Source organism: Ambystoma mexicanum, chromosome 7p (assembly GCF_040938575.1).
Source record: "Ambystoma mexicanum isolate Mex_15411 chromosome 7p, UKY_AmexF1_1, whole genome shotgun sequence".
In the NCBI taxonomy this organism is placed as follows: domain Eukaryota; kingdom Metazoa; phylum Chordata; class Amphibia; order Caudata; family Ambystomatidae; genus Ambystoma; species Ambystoma mexicanum.
The window spans coordinates 201,511,422-201,531,955 of NC_090939.1; positions in this window are offsets into that span (position 1 = coordinate 201,511,422).

Below are 20,534 nucleotides of genomic sequence, written 5' to 3' on the forward strand. Positions count from 1 at the left end.
TCGACCAGGGGGTACATAACCTTGTATCAGTAAATGTTCACAACAAGGATGTTTACAACCTTTTCTAATACAAGGCTAATATGGGTGGCCAATATTTCAAATTGAACTTCTATAGAAGCTTTTACCTTGATTCTAAGGCCGGCTGCGTTTTAAGCCAAGTTTCAACAAGAAGTTTTAACAAGAACATCAAAACATTAACTATCTCCGGTCTGGGGACAAGGGATGGCTGATTGGGTCGCAAGCGGGGGGAGTGGCCGGGTGCCACGGACGTGGGTATGGGCTTTCCAAGAATGTTAATGCTGGAGGGGTCTGATTTCGAGTGTCTTGGTCGACCATTTAGGTCATGTGATAGGGCCGGCGGATTGTTCAGGGGGGCTTATCATCGGAGGACTGAAACAGTCTGGACATGGTGTCTTTCCATGCAGCAAGGGCCGTACTCGACTCGTCCGTGGATCTAGCCACGCTGTCCTCCCAAGCTCTTGTTTCGGCGGTCGCCCATCTTTCAAATTCTTTGCGCCATGCTCTGTGATTCGGCCCTGCCGGCCGTTTCCATGCCATGGCGATGGTCCTCTTGGCTGTTATGCATAGCAAGTCCATCAGCTTAACCGCATATGTGAGTTTGGCCAATCTGGGGTAGCAGCATAGGAGGCATTCAGCTGGGGTCCACTTATACCTAGTGACTTCCGTCTCTTCACAGGTTCTTTTCACCATTGACCAGAGGCTACGTGTTTTGGTGCAGTTCCATAGCATGTGGATTAGATCTGCTCCCTCTGTCCCACACCAGGTGCACTGTGTCTGGGCGGTTTTATTGAACTTCGCAATCCTGCTCGGGGTTAAGTATGTGCGATAAAGTATATTTAATTGGATTAGCCGAAATCTCTGGTTTCTAGAGACCTCGTTCGGAAAGGACATCGCTCTACTCCATTCTTCTTCGGACAGCTCTTGTCCCATGTCTGATTCCCAGCGGGTCTTTAGTGTATCACTGCGGGGATTGGGGATGTCAACGAGAAGACTATAGATTTGAGATATTGCCCTTCCCCCTTCACTTAGGCTGTATAATAGTGACAGAAAGGGGGTTGTCTCTGGCTCCTCTGGCCAGGTGTCCCATTTCGTGCGTGCTATCTTGCGGATCTTTTGGTACCACAGGAATTGGCCAGCGTGAATGCCCTCTCCCTCCTGCAACTCAGTGAAGTCCCTGAATATGCCTTCGGAGTATAGATCACCCCAAGTCTATACACCTTTGTCCTCCCAGAGCCTAATGGTGTAGAGGGTGGTGACAGATTTATCGAGTCCCGAAAGTATTGGTACTTCTTGGAAGTATGGTTGCTTCCAGTGTAATGTCATCTCAGTTCGACACCATATTTTCCTGCCCAGGGTTGCCAGAAAAGGCTGATCGTGTAGCAAAGTTTGAGGGGCCCAGATCAATTCCTTCAGACGGATTGGGGAGATCATGGCCTGTAGCAGGGGGGTCTCTGAAGTAGTGCCGTCTGCTAACCATTTGGTTACATAACTTAACTGGGCTGAAAGGTAGTACTTCTCAATGTTCGGTAATTGGATCCATCCTTGTCTGTGTGGTAATACTAAGGTAGATAGTGCCACCGGATGTCTGCCTTTCCCCCATAGAAACTCCTTAATTATTGTGTCCAAAAGCTGGAAGAAGGGTTTGTTGATATAAAAGTGCACATTCTGGAACCCGTACAGGAATGTAGGTAGAATGATCATCTTGGTTATTGAGGCCCTGCCCAGCATGGATAGTGGAAGCTTAGACCAGAAACGTATGGACTTGCGCAGTTTGGGTATCGCAGCTTTCGTGTTTTGTATGTGCATTTGTTCTGGGGTGTGCATCATCTGGATCCCAAGGTAACGGAAAGTTCAGTCTCCCACTTTATGCCCATTGAGGGAAGCTCTTCTGTGGTTTTATTTTTCAGGGCTGCTAATGGGAACATGCAGGATTTCGTTTTGCTGAATTGTATGCCCGAGACTTTGGCGCAGTTATCAAGGACCTCCAGTATTGTCGGAACATTGAGATAAGGATTGTTAACATATATCAGTACATCGTCTGTATATAGTGAGACAATGTGATCTATCCCGCCCAGCCTAATTCCTGCATCGAAAAATTGCTGCCTGAGGAAGATTGCAATGAGTTCTAGATCCAGGATGTAGAGCATGGGGGAAAGTGGGCAGCCCTGCCTGGTGCCCCTGCGAATATCCCATGCGTCTGACACATACTTCCCAGATTTTAGCCTGGCCCTTGGTTCATTATACATGATCAATACCCATCTGATAAATCGTTGGCCAACTCCAAAACCCTCCAAAACCGCTACCAGCCACTCCCAATAAATGGAATCAAATGCTTTAATAGCATCTAGGGATAGTAATGCGAGTTGTTTTTCGCTTGTATTGGTTTCAGCTATAATGTGCTGAAGCCTGCGTAAGTTTAGGGATGTGTTACGCCCAGGTACAAAACCATTCTGGTCTTCGTGCACTATGTCACCTATCACTCTAGATAGTCGCTTTGCCAGTATCTTAGTCAATATTTTAACATCATAGTTAAGCATGGCGAGCAGGCGATAGGAGTCGCATTTATCGGAGGGTTTATTGGGTTTGAGCATCGGGACCAATAAGGTTTCCCTCATACTGTCAGGTAGGATACCAGTTTCAAATGTCTCAGAAAAGACCTGGTGTAATAAGGGCGTCAGGGTGGGTTCATATGCCTTGTAGAATTCTGGGGGGAGCCCGTCGCACCCTGGGGCCTTACAAGTAGCGAGGGACCTGATAGCCTCTGTTATGTCTCCCGGTGTGATGTCGGAGTCTAGGGTTTCGGACTGTGTTGGCGACAATTTGGGCAGGCCGATTTCTTCCAGGGTACCTAGTATCTGATCTTGTGGGACCCTGTGTGTGTGGGAGTATAGTTGTGCGTAAAAGCGCTGAAAGGTGTTGTTTATGCTCTGCTGGGTTCTATGTTCTGTGCCTTGTTCATCCTGTAGTGCTGTAGTTGCATGCCTAGGGCGTTCTTTTTTACAGAGCCATGCTAGTAGCCGACCCGGCCTATCAACCTCTGCATGTGCTCTGTTAGTTCTAACGCTAAAATCGAACTTAGCCAGTCTGTCCCATGCTTTAGAGCAATCCTCTCTGAGAGAACTTAGTTCTTCCTCCCTCCCCGATGTGTCGATAGGGGTGGACTCTAGTTGCTGGACTTCCAACTCTTTCTGGTTCAATTCCTCCCGTAGTGTTCTCCTGATTCCCCCTGCTTTTGCAATTGCTTCTCCCCGTATCACCACCTTTAGGGCATCCCATAGCGTACTTATTTGGTCTACACTGCCTGAGTTTTCCGCTACATAATCCTCTATGGACTCTTGGAGCTCCTCCATGAAGGTCGGATCTTTCAGGGCCTCGGCAGACATTCTCCACATAGGGATGGGCGGTCTAGGACTGTTGTGTTGCCAGTCTAACAGGAGTGGGGAGTGGTCGGAGATGGTCCACCCTAGATATTGCATACTACCTATCTGAGGCATGTGTTCTCTGCTTATGAAAAAATAATCCAACCTCGTGTGAAGTTTGTGTGGGAATGAGTAATATGAGTATGTCCTTTCGCCCGGGTGAAGGTCCCGCCAAGCATCAATCAAATCTAGTTCATCGATCATAACATTCAGGGATGAGGTGGCGGCGGGAAAGCCGCTTACCGGTGGATAAGACCTATCTAATTCAGGATTGTGGACGCAGTTGAAATCACCTCCCCATAAGAAGAAACTGTGCCGATATTGTGACATGTGGGTGCTAAGTACCCTTAAATGGGCTGGGATATTGTTGTTGGGGAAGTATGAGTTTACTATACATATTTCTCTTTGTTCTACAGTTCCCCATATGATCAGATATCTACCTTCAGGGTCCTTCACCATCTTACGTAGGAGAAATGGTACCTGGGGGTTGAACCAGATGAACACTCCTCTGGCGAATTTAGAGTAGGGGGCTCCGTAGCCTTGTTCCCCCCCCAGTGTTCTCTGAGTCTCTCATCAGCTTCAACGGTGCAGTGAGTCTCTTGTAGGAGAGCAATGTCCACTCTCTTTCTGTGTAGGTAAGATTTAATCCTGTTCCTACGGAGGTAGGTGCCCAGGCCCCTTACATTCCAAGTCAATAGTGTAATGTGCGTAGCCATCTCGGTTTCGCAAAACGCTTAGGGAACCCCTTCTTCCAATGGAAGTGCAGATGGCGACATCCGGTGCCGCCAATTCGGCACTGTTTTGCAAGGTCCAGCCCATCTCGGCCCTCAAGCCAGCCCCCCATCTCGCCAGATGTGTTATTGCCTTCAGAGATTTACCAACTTGAACAACTTCCATCCCGTGGAATGGATCACCGAAAAAGAACAACAGTAAACTGCCCCCAGCAGTCGATACAAACTCACAAGGCTCGGGGGCTCCCGGGCCTTCCAGTCCTCTCCAGGTCTTCCGGCTCGGGTGGTGTGCAGGCATTTTACCTGCACCGCTTCGGTTGGGGTGGGTCATCGGTAGTTTTGCACATGGGCCTTCGAGCTCCTGCCCGATTTCTTCGCCTTCCTGGTGTGGCGATGCGGTTCATTCTGAGGTTGTAACCGTAGTTGATGTGTCATTCAGCTACTCGTGTGGTCATTGTCCTTGCCCTGGTGTTTATTGCTTCTCGCCATTCCTTCCGCATCCTCAGCCAGGTTGTTGTGTTCAAGCCATAGATTTGCCACCGCCGGGGTTTCCAGAAAGATTGCCTTCCCGTTGTGAGGCACTTTGAGACTCGCTGGATATAGCAGCATGTATTTAAGGTTGAGTTTCCTTAGAGTGACCTTTACTGGTATGAAAGAGTTTCTTGCTCGTTGTACCACAGGGGTATAATCGGGATACATGACTATTGATGCCCCGTCTCTTCTGATCTCTCCGCCTTCTCTCGAGAACCTCAGTATGGCCTCCCGATCCCTGAAGTTTAGGATTTTTGCTATTATTGGTCTCGGATGTGAACCGGGGGGTGGCCGCTTTTGAAGGGATCGGTGAGCTCACTCCACGGAAAACCCCTGGGTGTGTTTGCCTGCCCCGATTTTCTGCAGGAACAGCGATTCAATGTATTCGGTAGGGTCGGGGCCCTCTGAATCTTCCGGTATCCCTAGTATTCGGACATTATTGCAGCGGGCTCGGCCTTCCGCATCTTCAGAGTGCGTTTCTAGTCTAGCTACTATAGATTCCAGCTCTTTGACTTTCGCTTTAAGTTCCAGTGTGGTCTCCGCGTTGTCCTGCAGGGAGGCTTCCGTGGTGACCATCCTGTCGGTTAGGTTTCGCGCATCTTGTCTCATCAGTTGAATGTCCGATTTTATTTCGCCAATCTTGTCTTCCATGGATGTTCTCAGTGCTGCTATCGCCTGAAGGATTTGAGAGTCTCGAGGATATACTGCCTGAGTTGGAAATTCTTCGGCAGCGCTTGTCTCCTGTGGCATCTGTTGTTTTGGTCTGATTGAGGTGAAGGAATCCATTGTGACAAGTTTGGGTTTTTGCCTTGGAGGTGACATTCTTTCTAAAGAGGGTTTTTGGTGAGATGCTATGTGATGTCCGCTTCAAGCTCGTGATCGGCGTGAAGTAACCGTGGAACCCTGTGGGTCGCCCGTTCACCAGGGCTTACGGCTGAGTATTCCGAGAGGTATCTGCAGTGCTGGTGTTGCCTGTGGTAGTAGCGTGTTCGTTGGGCCTTCCTCTTAAGTCGTTTGTGCAGCTGTTGCCCCTGTTACTTGTTGCTGTTTGGGCCTGACTATTCTGAGGGAGTCCTTGATGCGGCTTTCAGTTTGCCTTTGGGAGTTGACTTCCCCTGCTACTGGGTTTCCTGTTCCTCGCTCCGCCTCGGGACTCACTCGAGTGCTCTCATACTATAGGGCCGGTGGCTGTCTTCGCTGGATCCCGCAGTGATGTGGCCCCTTCCAACGGCCTTATTCTCCTGCACCGGTGGTACTGGGGCATTGGTGGCTTCTGTTTTTTGGGTGGTTAGGCAGTCGTGATGTTGGCCTCCCGCTGGTGTGGTCCCGGCCGTGGTGGGTGTGGGGCACTGTAGCTGGTGTGCCTTCCCCCCTTCCGGACTCGTGGCGTCTCTTGGGCTTCCCGTTGACACTGCACCTTACTTTCCGCAGCACTTCTTTTCTCGGGACCTCTATTTGTCAGGTATATAGGGAGCCTATGTCTATCCTAGGGCCGTCGTAGATTGGTAGTCTTGTGGCCTGATGGCTACTCAGGCTGTTTCCGGTGATTGCTTGGGCCCTGGGAGGCGTTCCGCTCTGCAGCCCCTCAGCCGTTTTGTGTGGGAGGGTGCAGTTCACTGGTTTGTTACGAGCGCCGCCATTTTGCGTGCAGTAAAGGGCCCCACCTCACTCACCTCATTTTTATGATATATTGGTCTGGTTATTACCAAAGGGTAGTTCCCCCTCTCGGTGCTGTAGGATCTATGGTGCTGTGCTGTTTTCCCCCATTATGTGTGTATCATTCAGGCAGGAGGTGGGGGAGTGTTCGCTGGAGTAAAGCCTCTCTTGACCGTTGGTGCGGGGTGTTTCTCGTGCTGGGGCCAGGCACTCCAGCTCTGTGTGAGTGTCGGTCCTCTGGCTGCGCTGCGTGGGTTAGCCGTGTGATGGCCGCTGCCGCGGGGCTCGTAGGATTACGTTGCGGTTTGGCTGGATCCAGGTGTCCCGGGGGCTCATGTCCCGCAGGGTCGTCTGCACCGGGTTGTGTGTGCAATAATGTCCAATAACGTGTCAGTTGGTGGGCGGGAGGATGCAGGGGAGGGGTGTTCTCAAGGGTATGGACTACTGGTGCAGCAGGGCATCATGGGAGAGGTGGGAGAGGTAGTCCCATACTTGAAACTTTGTGTGTGACTATTTGAGACCCCCTCAATAGCTGTACCACTTTTGGGGCAATCCCCTATTATGTATTTGCATGCTTTGTCCTGCAGCCTGCCTTAGAGTCACATACATTACCTGCCACTGTAAAAAGCAGTAGGATCTGTCACCCAAATCTGTAGGCGGTAGAAATGCTTAAAAAGCAGTAGCCTACTGCCTCAATCTGTAGGGTTGGCAGGTATGCTTCATGTGCACGAATATATGCCAGTATTTAATTGTAAAACACTAACTTGATGATGACATCACTACTACTGTAAATGATATGCTCACAATACAGATTTTCCATACATTCCTAACAGAAAGTCATGATTCTATTAAAGACTCAGAGGCGAAAGATTATGCTCTGAACTTCTCTTTGCTACTCGAGCAGCAATTTCAACAAAAACAATTATTAAAAACAATAACACAAAAAACTAGAATTCCCAACAAAAACAGTCAATTTGTAGTCCGTTTTTCATAAATTCCTAAAATCACATGATTTCTCAGTCCAATTATAACTCTTCACATCCTCTATAACACTTGCTGCAGCCATAGTCCTTCCTCTTTCTTTTGCTGAACAAACATCCAAACTTGCGCCCCAATCGGTAGACGACTTTAACTTCACCTTGTTCCCCTCTCAAGGAGTTGCCTTCTGCTCCGCCCCTGTTGAAACATGTATAAAACATCACCTATCTCATCATGAACGGATGGGCAATCACATAACAACAACATTACAATATCATATGCAGCATCACATTATTCTTCAAATACCATATTTACAGATTTTTATTGTAGCGATTGAAATTGGGTGGAATAATCTTTCGCCTCCGAGTCTTTAATAGAATTATGACTTTCTGTAACAAATGTATGGAAAATCTGTATGAGTACGAAAAAGATAATCAGGATGAAAGATCCTATAAGCAATGAAGAGGTTCTTTGTATGTATGTTTATTTCACAATGACACAGAACATTTTTGGTGATTTGACAATTTACTTTACAGTACTTTCGATAAGCACAAAGGTTTGAGAAAACAAACGGACACGAATGATTGTGAATGGTGGTAACACGTGTCGACCTCAGAGGTATTGAGGTCGAGACTCCACACCAAGGCACATTCCCAAGATAGATGAGGTAGGAAAGACCTACTGTGCAAGGAAAGTGCGCCTGAGACTTAAAATGTTCCAAGGCATAGTTCACACAAAGTGTACACAACAGTCTTTACGAAACATACACGAGGGGGATGGTACAGTTGTGTCACAGGGATCGACACAGGTGTATTTCGGCCAAAATAGGGCTTGATTGAAGCCTGTCTATGTGCTGGCCTTCATCAGGAGGGACACCAATTGCGGTGCTGTCCGTAGAATCTGTAAGTTAGAAGAAGCTGTAACGATCTCAGAGAATAATTGACTGATTCATGATGGTACTTAATATTGGTCGAGTGGTGCCGTAGTGATACATCGCGTGGTGTATCAAAAACACAGCTTACCTGCTGCTGCAATAGCAGTAGGATCCTGTGGACAATCCTCAAGGAGTTGCTGCATTGCTAGTGCGAAGTTGCACTTAAGAGCTGGCCGAAGTTTCCTGAAGGCTGACGTCTCTCAGGGTCCCACAAAACTGGAACGGGCCAGGGTGGGTCCCATATCTGAGAGGAAAAACAAGGGAGGATCATGAAAAATGATCCACAAAGTGGTCTATTTGTGGTGGTGATGGAATCCTGTCCAGGGTCTGTGCCCCCCATTTGCCGTGGTGGTAGACCATGAGTGCCCGTAGAGTGAAGAGATCTACTAGATAAATCTATGTGAAACATGGTGAGTAGTTTCGGTGGGCCGTGGAGTTTCTATGGAGGTAAGTGGAGTGAGGTGGCTCCACAGGTTGGTGTGGCTCCAGGTATAGTACATCCTTTCTGGTGCAAGGATCGTAACTTGAGATGTGCAGCGGGTTATGCAGCCCTGTGCAAAATGCAAGGTTGCACACAAGGTTTGAATGGTGGCACACAGGTGAAGCAGTGTGGTCCGTGTTAAAATCACTGGTACTGGAGGACTGAAAGCCACCGGGATGAAATAATGCAGTCTTATGCTTACTGCAACGTGAGACAGTGCGTGCTGGTATGGTTAACAAAATGCACGCTGCATGTGCACGAGCTGGTGGTGGAGGCGTGGTCTAACAACGGCTCCAGAGGTGCTTTAGAGGAGGAGTGCAGGGCTAGGATCCTAACCTAGAGACATAGAATGCCAAGGTAGGCTTGGTGACAGTGCCTAACACAGTTCAAGGTCGGATGAAAAAGCACGTAGTGAATTATTAGCAAAAGACCGCGTGTGAAAGTGGCTCCTCATTACAGGCATGGCGACATATTATAAAGCTACAAAGGTTGTGGTCCCAATCAACTTACTGCAGTGCGTCCGGTGCTTCTGTGCTCGCGAGGTCCTCAGCTCACAGTGATTCTGTGCGAGGCAAAAAGGCTTCCGTATCTATAAACATTCCTATGGGCTGACGCTCAGCCAATGTGGATGCGCGGTGGACATGAGAGGCGCCCGAGAGAGCCAATCGCATCGTGCTCAGTGTGTAGCCCAATAACGTGTCAGTTGGTGGGCGGGAGGATGCAGGGGAGGGGTGTTCTCAAGGGTATGGACTACTGGTGCAGCAGGGCATCATGGGAGAGGTAGTCCCATATTAGTGAATGCTATCTGCAACACCATGCTGGAAGATTTAAAAAGGCATGGGCGACGTTTTAAAAAGCGCGCAATGGTGTGCTGGAGCAGTGTGGGGCAAAATGCCTGAATTTGTTGAATAAACACATGGGTGGATGGGCCATGAAAACCTAGGCACATCATTTGCCAAATGTAGCAGAGATATAATTTGAGAAAGTTTTAAGACCATACATGGTGATAATCAGTGTGGCACTGTAACAATCAAAAAGTAAAGCATTTATCGATTGGAGTGGCAAAAGACATGACACATGGTGCCAGCACTGGCATTGTACTGATAGAAGAAGAGACACAATTTCTTAACAGTTTCAGCCTCAAGTTATCAAAGCAAAAATGTTTGGTGATGACATAGGTGCTATTTGTCCATGCATTTGTACAGTGGTGTAGTCGCGCACCCACGAAACGTGGGTCCCATGGTTGCAAAGTAGAACAATAGGTGAATAAGCAAGTTCTATTTGTGTATACATTTTCAATTAGTAGGAATACACAAGGTGCATCTCATGTTTGTGTGAAAGATGGCTAGTTAAAGGTATATTAGCATTCCCATGCTAAAGTCAAATTACTGTTCGATGTACATTACGGGCCACATGGTGATAAAGTGGTCATCATAACACCTAAAGGTTGGATTGCTGGTGTCATTACCAAGTAGATGGGTCGAAAGAAACAGAGTGGAACTCTATCCATAGTGGGTTTGCAGAAAAAAAGGAGACAATGGTGGGAGGCAAAAGTATCTCAAACGTTTTTCCATTCTACGGTTATGTTTAAACCGTTGCATACAGAGTTCAATTTATGCACCCATTTTTGTTCTAGTTTGGTGAGGGCCAGATTGATATCACCTCCACGTCATTGTGGCTGGAGATGTTGTGACACAGTCCAGGAGAATTGTTCGTGAGTGTTTCCTTTTTTGTTAAAGTGTTCAACCAGAGGTTTGTCTTGCACTTGGTTCTTGATACAGGACCTATATTCGTTGATCCTTTGTTTTACGGGTCTGATGGTCTTGCCGATGTATACCATGTCGCATGGGCACTTGATGGCGTAGACTACAAATCTGCTCTCGCAGTTAGTGTGACTGTTCATCTTCCAAATGAAATCCTTGTGGGTGAAGGTTTTGCTGTTGGTGGTATAACGACACGCGACACAGTGTCCGCATCTGAAATGTCCTACAACTGGTGGAAGGTTCCACAGGGTCGATGGTGTTTTTGTGGGTTCCAGAAACGTATGCACAAGGGTGTCTCTTAGGTTCTTGTTCTTTCTGAAGGCGAACAACGTTTTATTGGCTAGGCTGCCCTCGTTTTTAATCAAATGCCAGTGTTTGTTAATAGTGCTCTTGATGAGATCGCTAACTGGGTTGTGCGTAGTTACGCAGACGGTCCTGTTGATGGGATCTTTTTCCTTCGCTGTGAGACAGACGGAGCGGTCAGTATTTGCTGCTATTTTCTTGGCCGTCCTGATGGATTTCTTAGGGTAGCCCTTCTGTCCTAGGCATGTTTGGAGTTGCTTAGCATGTAGATTGAATTGTTCCTTGTCGGTGCAATTCCTGCAGATACGGAGTAATTGGCCATAGGGACATTGTACTTCAACCCTTGTGGATGGTAACTTGCGAAATGTAGCAGACTGTTTCTATCGGACGGTTTTCTAAAGAGTTCTGTTTTCAACATCTCTCCTGATCGATAGATGTGCAAATCAAGAAAATTGATGGCTTGGTAGTCCCAGTCGATGGTAAACTTGATGTGGTTGTTCTGTGTGTTGAGCCATTGGTGAAAGGCCAGTAGTGATTCTTTGCTGCCTTCCCAGATCAATAGTACGTCGTCGATGTATCGACGCCAGATCTTGATGTGTGATCTGTAGGGGTTGTTGTTGTGGTAGATGTTATCCTCTTCATACTGGGCCATGTAGAGTTTGGCAACATCTGGTGCAAAAGTTGCACCCATGCTGATGCCTTTTATCTGCTGATACATTTGTTGTCCGAACAGGAAAAAGTTTTCTCCCATGGCTATGCGGATACATTCCAGGAGGAAATTGGTGGGTATGGTGGTTGTGTCGGTTCTTCTTTTGAGGCAGGTTGCCAGTGCCTGTGATCCTTTGTCATGACCACTGCTTCCAAGGAGTCAGGAGCAGCCCAACGCCCTTGGAAGCAGGCTCACAACATTCATTGCAGACGCCAGCAAGTCCCTTTAGGGACCTTTTGGGCCTTGTCCTGGCACCGGTGGTGCCAGGCTCATTGTGGGGACTGGTCCCGGCACAAGAAGCGCCGGGCTCATAGCAAATACAGAAGTGCTTGGGTGGACCTACCTGCAGCAGACCATGCTGCTTCCTTACCGACAAGATGATGTCTTCATCCTCTTCTGGCAGGAACTACTTTTCCTCTGGGTGGGGCTGGCACCACTCCCTAGGACTGGAACTCTTCTGGAAACTGGAACTCTTTTTCTTACCTGGGCGAGGCTGTGGAAGAAGACGCCTAAGCACTCCTGTGTACTATTTAAACCACACCCGATTGGTGCAACGTGCTTCGCGTTATTCTGCATCAGCAGCAGGACGCTCACCGTGTCAGCTCCAGGGAATCTTCCATTCCGGCTCCTGTGAACGCGAAATCTCCGGATTTACCTGATGAGAATCCAATTTTCAGTCTTCAGCAGCATCTGCAAAACAACAAAAACACAGATTAGCAAAGTCAAGGTCAGCGCTTCAACTTACCCGATCCACCGGAGTGTTTAAGGTATTTGCCGCATTCTTTCTCCGCCATCGAGCCCTGCAAAGACAAAAGAACATTGGTTAGTAACGTTCTGTTTCTGAACGGCTTACCTGTACGACGTACGCTCCAAAGTCAGCTCGCACCGCACTCCGCCACCTGCAAGGCAAAAGAGAGACATTAAGGTGCGTTTAAAGGCCTAGAACAGACTTTCTACTTACGTGCCTTCATATGCTCCATCATCTTGTTCACTCTTCGGCACAAACCTGGGCATCATCTCCGGCGCCTTCATCATTCTCCATCTGAAAGGAAAAGACATTAAGGTGCGCATTAAAGTACTGTGGCATTCATTCTACTTACGTGCCTCCACGAACTTTGGCATTCTTTCGCCATCATTTCTTCTCAGTGAACCCTGCAGAAAAGGGACGTTAAAAGAGAACATTAAGGACTTTGATATATGCAAAATACGCTCGTGCAATTAACGGCGGCATCGCTCTCTACTTACCCTCTGCAATCAAGAGGCTGATCCCAAATCCAGTGAAGTAACTGGACCCAGAGCCCCTGCACAAGACGCAGGATGGAGAGCCCGGCATTCACCTATTTAAGGTGAGCACAGTTAGCAACCGAGTACCACGGGAGGAGAGAGTGTGGGGGTAGAGACTTCATCCAACCTTCCAGCTACTAATCCCCTGATTTTTCCGCTTGTAGACATCTCACCCTCCAAGTCAAGCTTTCGGTGAGAAGGGGGCCAAACCAGGGAGCCAAATGAACCCTACGCCTAACATTGAAGATGGTTTCACCGCCCAGCCAAGACCCGCGCCTCCGAGGGAACCAGGTGAGCATTACAGAACGCGAAGCCTTACCGCATATTTCCCGGCCAGGCGCAATGGAAACCTCAGACACAGACCAATTGGCCCAGTTGCTTGGGGAGTTGAGGGCAGAAGTACACGCAGCACGCCAGGAAACAAATGCCTTAAGGAGAGAGTTAGTTGTTTCTAAGGAGCGAACTGATGATCTTGCCAGACAGTTGTTACAAGCCCAAGCGGGACAAACTCCTCTGCCCGCCTCGGGAGGGAGCCATGCTCCAACGACTTCCACTAATCCGGTGCAGATTAATCTACCAGGAAATGTACCTTTGGCCCCGCCCAAGCGTTTTTCTGGTGATCCGAAAAGATTCGCTGTATTCTTCAATCAGTGTCGCTTGCACATTTTGTGTAGACCCGCCGCATTCCCAACGGACCAGGCCAAGGTGGCCTTCGTGCTCTCATATCTTAGTGGCAGTGCCGCAGATTGGTCTATACCTTTAGTGACTCAGGATGACCCTGTTCTTCATAACTTCCAAGACTTTCAAGCTATTATGGAGAGATTGTTCGCACGACACTCCCAGGGTCAGGCCTTGGATAATGAACTTCTTTCACTACGACAGGGTAATCAAGACCTCTTGGCTTACATTGCGTCATTTAACAGACTAGTGGTGGAAACCGGATGGCCGGAAGATAAGAGAATCACGCTTTTCTACAGAGGCCTGCGAGGGGAACTTAAAGACGTTCTGGCCCAGGTGGTAAATCCGCCACAAGACTGTTCTGAATATATCGATCTGGTGGTTCAATTAGATCACAGGCTACAGAATCGGAAGGCCGATCGTTCCAGATTTGAATCTCGTGTTTTTTCAAGACCACAGAGCTCCGCTAAAAGAAATGATTCAGTGGAACCCATGCAAATTGGGGTCGTGAAAGGACCCCTAACCCAAAAGGAACGGGAAAGGAGAAGACAATTGCAATTATGCCTCTATTGCGGGAATTCAGGACACTTTCTTGGAGATTGCCCGGTGAAACCAAAGAAGATGGTAGGAGCATCCGATAAAGGTGCGGAAGGTTCTGAGTCGGAAAACGACCTCGCCCGACAAGTGTAGAGGTCCGCTTGCCGAGCGTTAAAACCAGTTCTTTGACCTCGCATTTCGTCATGCCTATGGTCCTCGTGAATCCAGAGCAGCCTAATCGTATGCATGCCATAAAAGCATACATTGATAGTGGCGCGATCGGCAATTACGTGGATTGTGAAATGGCCGCCAGGATGATTCTACCTCTTTGTCCTAAGACGGTGAGAGACGTCATTACCACCGTGGACGGTACGGAAATAGCTTCCGGACCAGTAACTCACACCACCTTGGAAGTGACGTTGGTAGGCCAAGATGGACATCAAGAGAAGATCGTGTTTGACGTGATCAAGGACCCGCAGTTTCAAGTTATTCTGGGAATCCCTTGGTTGGAGAAGCACAATCCTCAAATCGACTGGCGAGCAAAGACAATTCGGTTTCCAGAATGCGCTCCCACCTGTTATCCTCAGCCTCCCAACAAGCTGGCAGCAACCTCCTCTGAGACTCCACAATTGCCTCCTGAATACCGGGAATATCATGATGTCTTTCGGAAAGATCAAGCTAACACCCTGCCTCCTCACAGGTCATACGACTGTCAGATAGACCTGATTCCGGGATCCACTCCTCCGTGCAGTCGAATTTATGCCCTTACCGAACCAGAAAATCTTCACCTAAGGCAATATTTGGACCAATACCTGGCTAATGGATTTATCCGTCCTTCAAAGTCCCCAGCCTCTTCAGCTCTGTTCTTCGTTCCAAAAAAGGAGGGAGACCTGAGAACATGTATAGATTACCGTGCCCTGAATCAGATAACAATCAAGAACAGATATCTGTTACCATTGATCCCAGAACTACTAGACCAAGTTAAAAGTGCCTGTATTTATACTAAATTGGACCTCAGAGGAGCTTACCATTTGGTACGAATAAAAGAGGGCGATGAATGGAAGACGGCCTTTCGTACTAAGTATGGATTATTCGAGTATCAAGTAATGCCCTTTGCATTATACAATGCACCGGCCGCTTTTCAGTACTTTATGAATGACGTCCTCAGAGAACTCATTGATGTGTGTGTAGTTGTCTATATTGATGATATTCTGGTCTACTCGGCCTCTGAGGCTGATCATCGAAAACACGTCACAGCGGTACTGGAGAGGCTCCGTCAACACAGACTTTTTGCCAAGCTGGAGAAATGCGTTTTTCACGTTACTGAGGTCGAATTTTTGAGATTTATTTTGTCACCTAACGGAGTTCACATGGACTCAAGAAAAGTGGACGCTATTCTTAAGTGGCCCTCACCAACCTCAGTAAAAGGAGTCCAAAGCATGTTGGGCTTCGCCAACTTTTATCGTAGGTTTATTCCAGACTTCTCTCGAATAGTTCAACCCATTACAGCCCTTCTCAGAAAAAACAAACGTTTCGAATGGTCTACGGAGGCCGAACAAGCCTTTCAAGAACTGAAAACTAAATTCATCTCAGCTCCGGTTTTAAAACATCCCCGCCCGGAACTTCCCTATATTGTTGAGACCGATGCCTCCAGTCTCGCGATGGGAGCAGTGCTTTCGCAGAGGGACCCAGAAACAAACCAGTTGCACCCTGTGGCCTTTTGGTCCCGCAAATTTTCGGCTCCCGAAATCAACTATACCATTACCGATAAAGAACTTTTAGCTATTAAGTCCGCCTTTAAGGCCTGGCGGTACTATCTCCTGGGAGCCCGACACACAGTCACCGTCATTACGGATCATCGCAATTTACAATACTTGAAATCAGCCAAAGCTCAACCCTTTAGACAACTCCGTTGGGCTTTATTTTTCGCCGAATTCGACTTTGTAATTACTTACCGACCAGGCAACAAGATTGGAAAAGCAGATGCCCTCTCCCGAGTGGGAGTAGATGAACTCACGACTAGTCCTGAACCCGTACCAATAATTCCGGAACAAAGAATCCTGGGTTTAATTAACACACAATCCCTTGAAGATATTGAAGCGAAAGTTAAAAAACTTATAACTCCAGCAGAAATAAAAGATTGGAAACTCAAGGGGAAAGATTTTACAACGGAAAAAGACTTACCATACTTTCAAGGTAGATTATATCTGCCATGTACGGATTTACAATCACAGGTCATCTCATGTTACCATGACTCCTTAATGGAAGGGCATCCCAGCATTGCTAAAACGTCTGAAAAAGTAAAAAGAAATTTCTGGTGGCCATCTTGGAGGAAGGACATTAAAGATTTTGTAATCTCCTGTGGTGTGTGCGCTCAAAACAAAAGTCAGAAGGAGAAACCATCAGGCCTCTTACATCCAATAGACATTCCTCCTCACCCGTGGCATACTCTCTCCATGGATTTCATCACAGATTTACCACCATGCTCCGGATATAATACGATCTTAGTAATTGTGGACCTATTTTCTAAAATGGCTCATTTTATTCCATTGAAGGGGTTACCCACAGCTTCAATTCTAGCCCGGGAATTCCTCGAGAACATCGTTCGGTTGCACGGCTTTCCTTCAGTTCTAATCTCGGATAGAGGAAGTCAGTTTATTTCCCACTTCTGGCGGAGTTGCTGTCGCTTAGCCCAAATTGACGTAAGGCTTTCAACCAGCCATCATCCCCAGACCGACGGGCAGACCGAGAGGACCAACCAAACTCTGGAACAATATCTACGCTGCATGTTGCAGCAAGCAGAAGGCACTTGGAAAGAAATCCTCTGGATTGTGGAGTACGCTTATAATAATTCAGTCCATTCTGGAACTGGAAAAACCCCTTTTTTCCTCTTGTATGGAATCCACCCTCGCACCTCAGATCTCGATCCACCTCAGACTCTTGGAACACCTGCTGAGATCACCTGCACTCTACAATCACTCAAGCCTTTAAGGAAGCCACTTCTCATCTTCAGCAAGCCAAGGAACATTACAAGAAGGGTGCAGACCAACATCGAAAGGAAGCTCCCCAATATCAAGTGGGAGATCAAGTCTGGCTGTCCACCAAACATTTACCCTTAAAAGGACCACGTACTTTCAATCCACGATACCTGGGACCTTACCCAATCACTGCCATAATAAATCCAGTGGCAGTTAAATTGGGCCTACCTACTCATATGAAAGTTCATCCCGTCTTCCACGTTTCCTTACTAAAACCCATGCAACCTGGAACCCGTTTGACAAAATCTCCAGACCCTATCCTAGTGGATGGAGAACTGGAGTTCGAAATTCAGAACATCCTAGACTCCAAGATTTCCAAATCAAAGCTATACTATCTGATTGACTGGAAAGGTTATGGCCCCCAGGAACGGTCTTGGGAACCATCGCAACATGTGCATGCACCCCGTCTGGTCAAGAAGTTTCATCGAACTTTTCCTGACAAACCAAGACCCCCGGAGAAGACGAACTTGGGAGGGGCCTTGAGGGGGGGTGCTGTCATGACCACTGCTTCCAAGGAGTCAGGAGCAGCCCAACGCCCTTGGAAGCAGGCTCACAACATTCATTGCAGACGCCAGCAAGTCCCTTTAGGGACCTTTTGGGGCTTGTCCTGGCACCGGTGGTGCCAGGCTCATTGTGGGGACTGGACCCGGCACAAGAAGCGCCGGGCTCATAGCAAATACAGAAGTGCTTGGGTGGACCTACCTGCAGCAGACCATGCTGCTTCCTTACCGACAAGATGATGTCTTCATCCTCTTCTGGCAGGAACTACTTTTCCTCTGGGTGGGGCTGGCACCACTCCCTAGGACTGGAACTCTTCTGGAAACTGGAACTCTTTTTCTTACCTGGGCGAGGCTGTGGTAGAAGACGCCTAAGCACTCCTGTGCACTATTTAAACCACACCCGATTGGTGCAACGTGCTTCGCGTTATTCTGCATCAGCAGCAGGACGCTCACCGTGTCAGCTCCAGGGAATCTTCCATTCCGGCTCCTGTGAACGCGAAATCTCCGGATTTACCTGATGAGAATCCAATCTTCAGTCTTCAGCAGCATCTGCAAAACAACAAAAACACAGATTAGCAAAGTCAAGGTCAGCGCTTCAACTTACCCGATCCACCGGAGTGTTTAAGGTATTTGCCGCATTCTTTCTCCGCCATCGAGCCCTGCAAAGACAAAAGAACATTGGTTAGTAACGTTCTGTTTCTGAACGGCTTACCTGTACGACGTACGCTCCAAAGTCAGCTCGCACCGCACTCCGCCACCTGCAAGGCAAAAGAGAGACATTAAGGTGCGTTTAAAGGCCTAGAACAGACTTTCTACTTACGTGCCTTCATATGCTCCATCATCTTGTTCACTCTTCGGCACAAACCTGGGCATCATCTCCGGCGCCTTCATCATTCTCCATCTGAAAGGAAAAGACATTAAGGTGCGCATTAAAGTACTGTGGCATTCATTCTACTTACGTGCCTCCACGAACTTTGGCATTCTTTCGCCATCATTTCTTCTCAGTGAACCCTGCAGAAAAGGGACGTTAAAAGAGAACATTAAGGACTTTGATATATGCAAAATACGCTCGTGCAATTAACGGCGGCATCGCTCTCTACTTACCCTCTGCAATCAAGAGGCTGATCCCAAATCCAGTGAAGTAACTGGACCTAGAGCCCCTGCACAAGACGCAGGATGGAGAGCCCGGCATTCACCTATTTAAGGTGAGCACAGTTAGCAACTGAGTACCACGGGAGGAGAGAGTGTGGGGGTAGAGACTTCATCCAACCTTCCAGCTACTAATCCCCTGATTTTTCCACTTGTAGACATCTCACCCTCCAAGTCAAGCTTTCGGTGAGAAGGGGGCCAAACCAGGGAGCCAAACGAACCCTACGCCTAACATTGAAGACGGTTTCACCGCCCAGCCAAGACCCGCGCCTCCGAGGGAACCAGGTGAGCGTTACATCCTTCTAGCTGTGGGATGGAGGTGTATAAAGCCTCTACATCCATAGTGACGAGGATGGAGTCGGTGGTTAGATGTACTGTGTCCAAATTTTTGATGATTTCTGTGCTGTCCTTGATGTAGGAAGCCATTTTTCGGGCAAAAGGTTTCCTAAAAAAGTCTGTGTATAATGAGAGGGGTTCGAGTAAGGAGTCACATGCAGGAACAATAGGTCTGCCTGGTGGTTTGGTTGCATGTTTATGTATTTTAGGCAGTATATAGAAAGCCGGAATCCTGGGGTGTGTTCTGTTCAAAAACACCCGTTCGTCCTGGCATATCCACCCTTCTTCTTTGGCATATTTGGTCAGATTGTTGATTTCCTCTTGTAAACCTCCAAGTGTCGGGTCCCTGTTCAACTTCTTGTATGAGGTGGTGTCATTTAGGAGGCGCTGGCACTCTTGGTTGTAATCTCTGATGTTCATGATCACGATACCTCCGACCCATCTACTTGGTAATGACACCAGCAATCCAACCTTTAGGTGTTATGATGACCAGTTTATCACTATGTGGCCCGTAATGTACATCGAACAGTAATTTGACCTTAGCATGGGAATGCTAATATACCTGTAAATAGCCATCTTTCACACAAACATGAGGTGCACCTTGTGTATTCCTACTAATTGAAAATGTATGCACAAATAGAACTTGCTTACTCACCTATTGTTCTACTTTGCAACCATGGGACCCACGTTTCGTGGGTGCGCGGCTACACCACTGTACAAATGCATGGACAAATAGCACCTATGTCATCACCAAACATTTTTGCTTTGATAACTTGAGGCTGAAACTGTTAGGAAATTGTGTCTCTTCTTCTATCAGTACAATGCCAGTGCTGGCACCATGTGTCATGTCTTTTGCCACTCCAATCGATAAATGCTTTACTTTTTGATTGTTACCAGTGCCACACTGATTATCACCATGTATGGTCTTAAAACTTTCTCAAATGATATCGCTGCTACATTTGGCAGTTACTCTGGCAAATGATGTGCCTAGGCTTTCATGGCCCATCCACCCATGTGTTTATTCAACAAATTCAGGCATTTTGCCTCACACTGCTCCAGCGAACCGTTGCATGCTTTTTAAAACATCGCCCATGCCTTTTTAAATCTTCCGGCATGGTGTTGCAGATAGCTTTCACTAATATGGGACTACCTCTCCCATGATGCCCTGCTGCACTAGTAGTCCATACCCTTGAGGACACCTCTCCCCTCCATCCTCCCGCCCACCAACTGACACGTTATTGGGCTACACACTGAGCACGATGCGATTGGCTCTCTCGGGCGCCTCTCATGTCCACCGCGCATCCTCATTTGCTGAGCGTCAGCCCATAGGAATGTTTATAGAAATGGAAGTCTTTTTGCCTCGCACAGAATCACTGTGAGCGGAGGACCCCGCGAGCACAGAAGCACCAGACGCACTGCGGTAAATTGATAGGGACCACAACCTTTGTAACTTTATAATATGTTGCCATGCCTGTAATGAGGACCG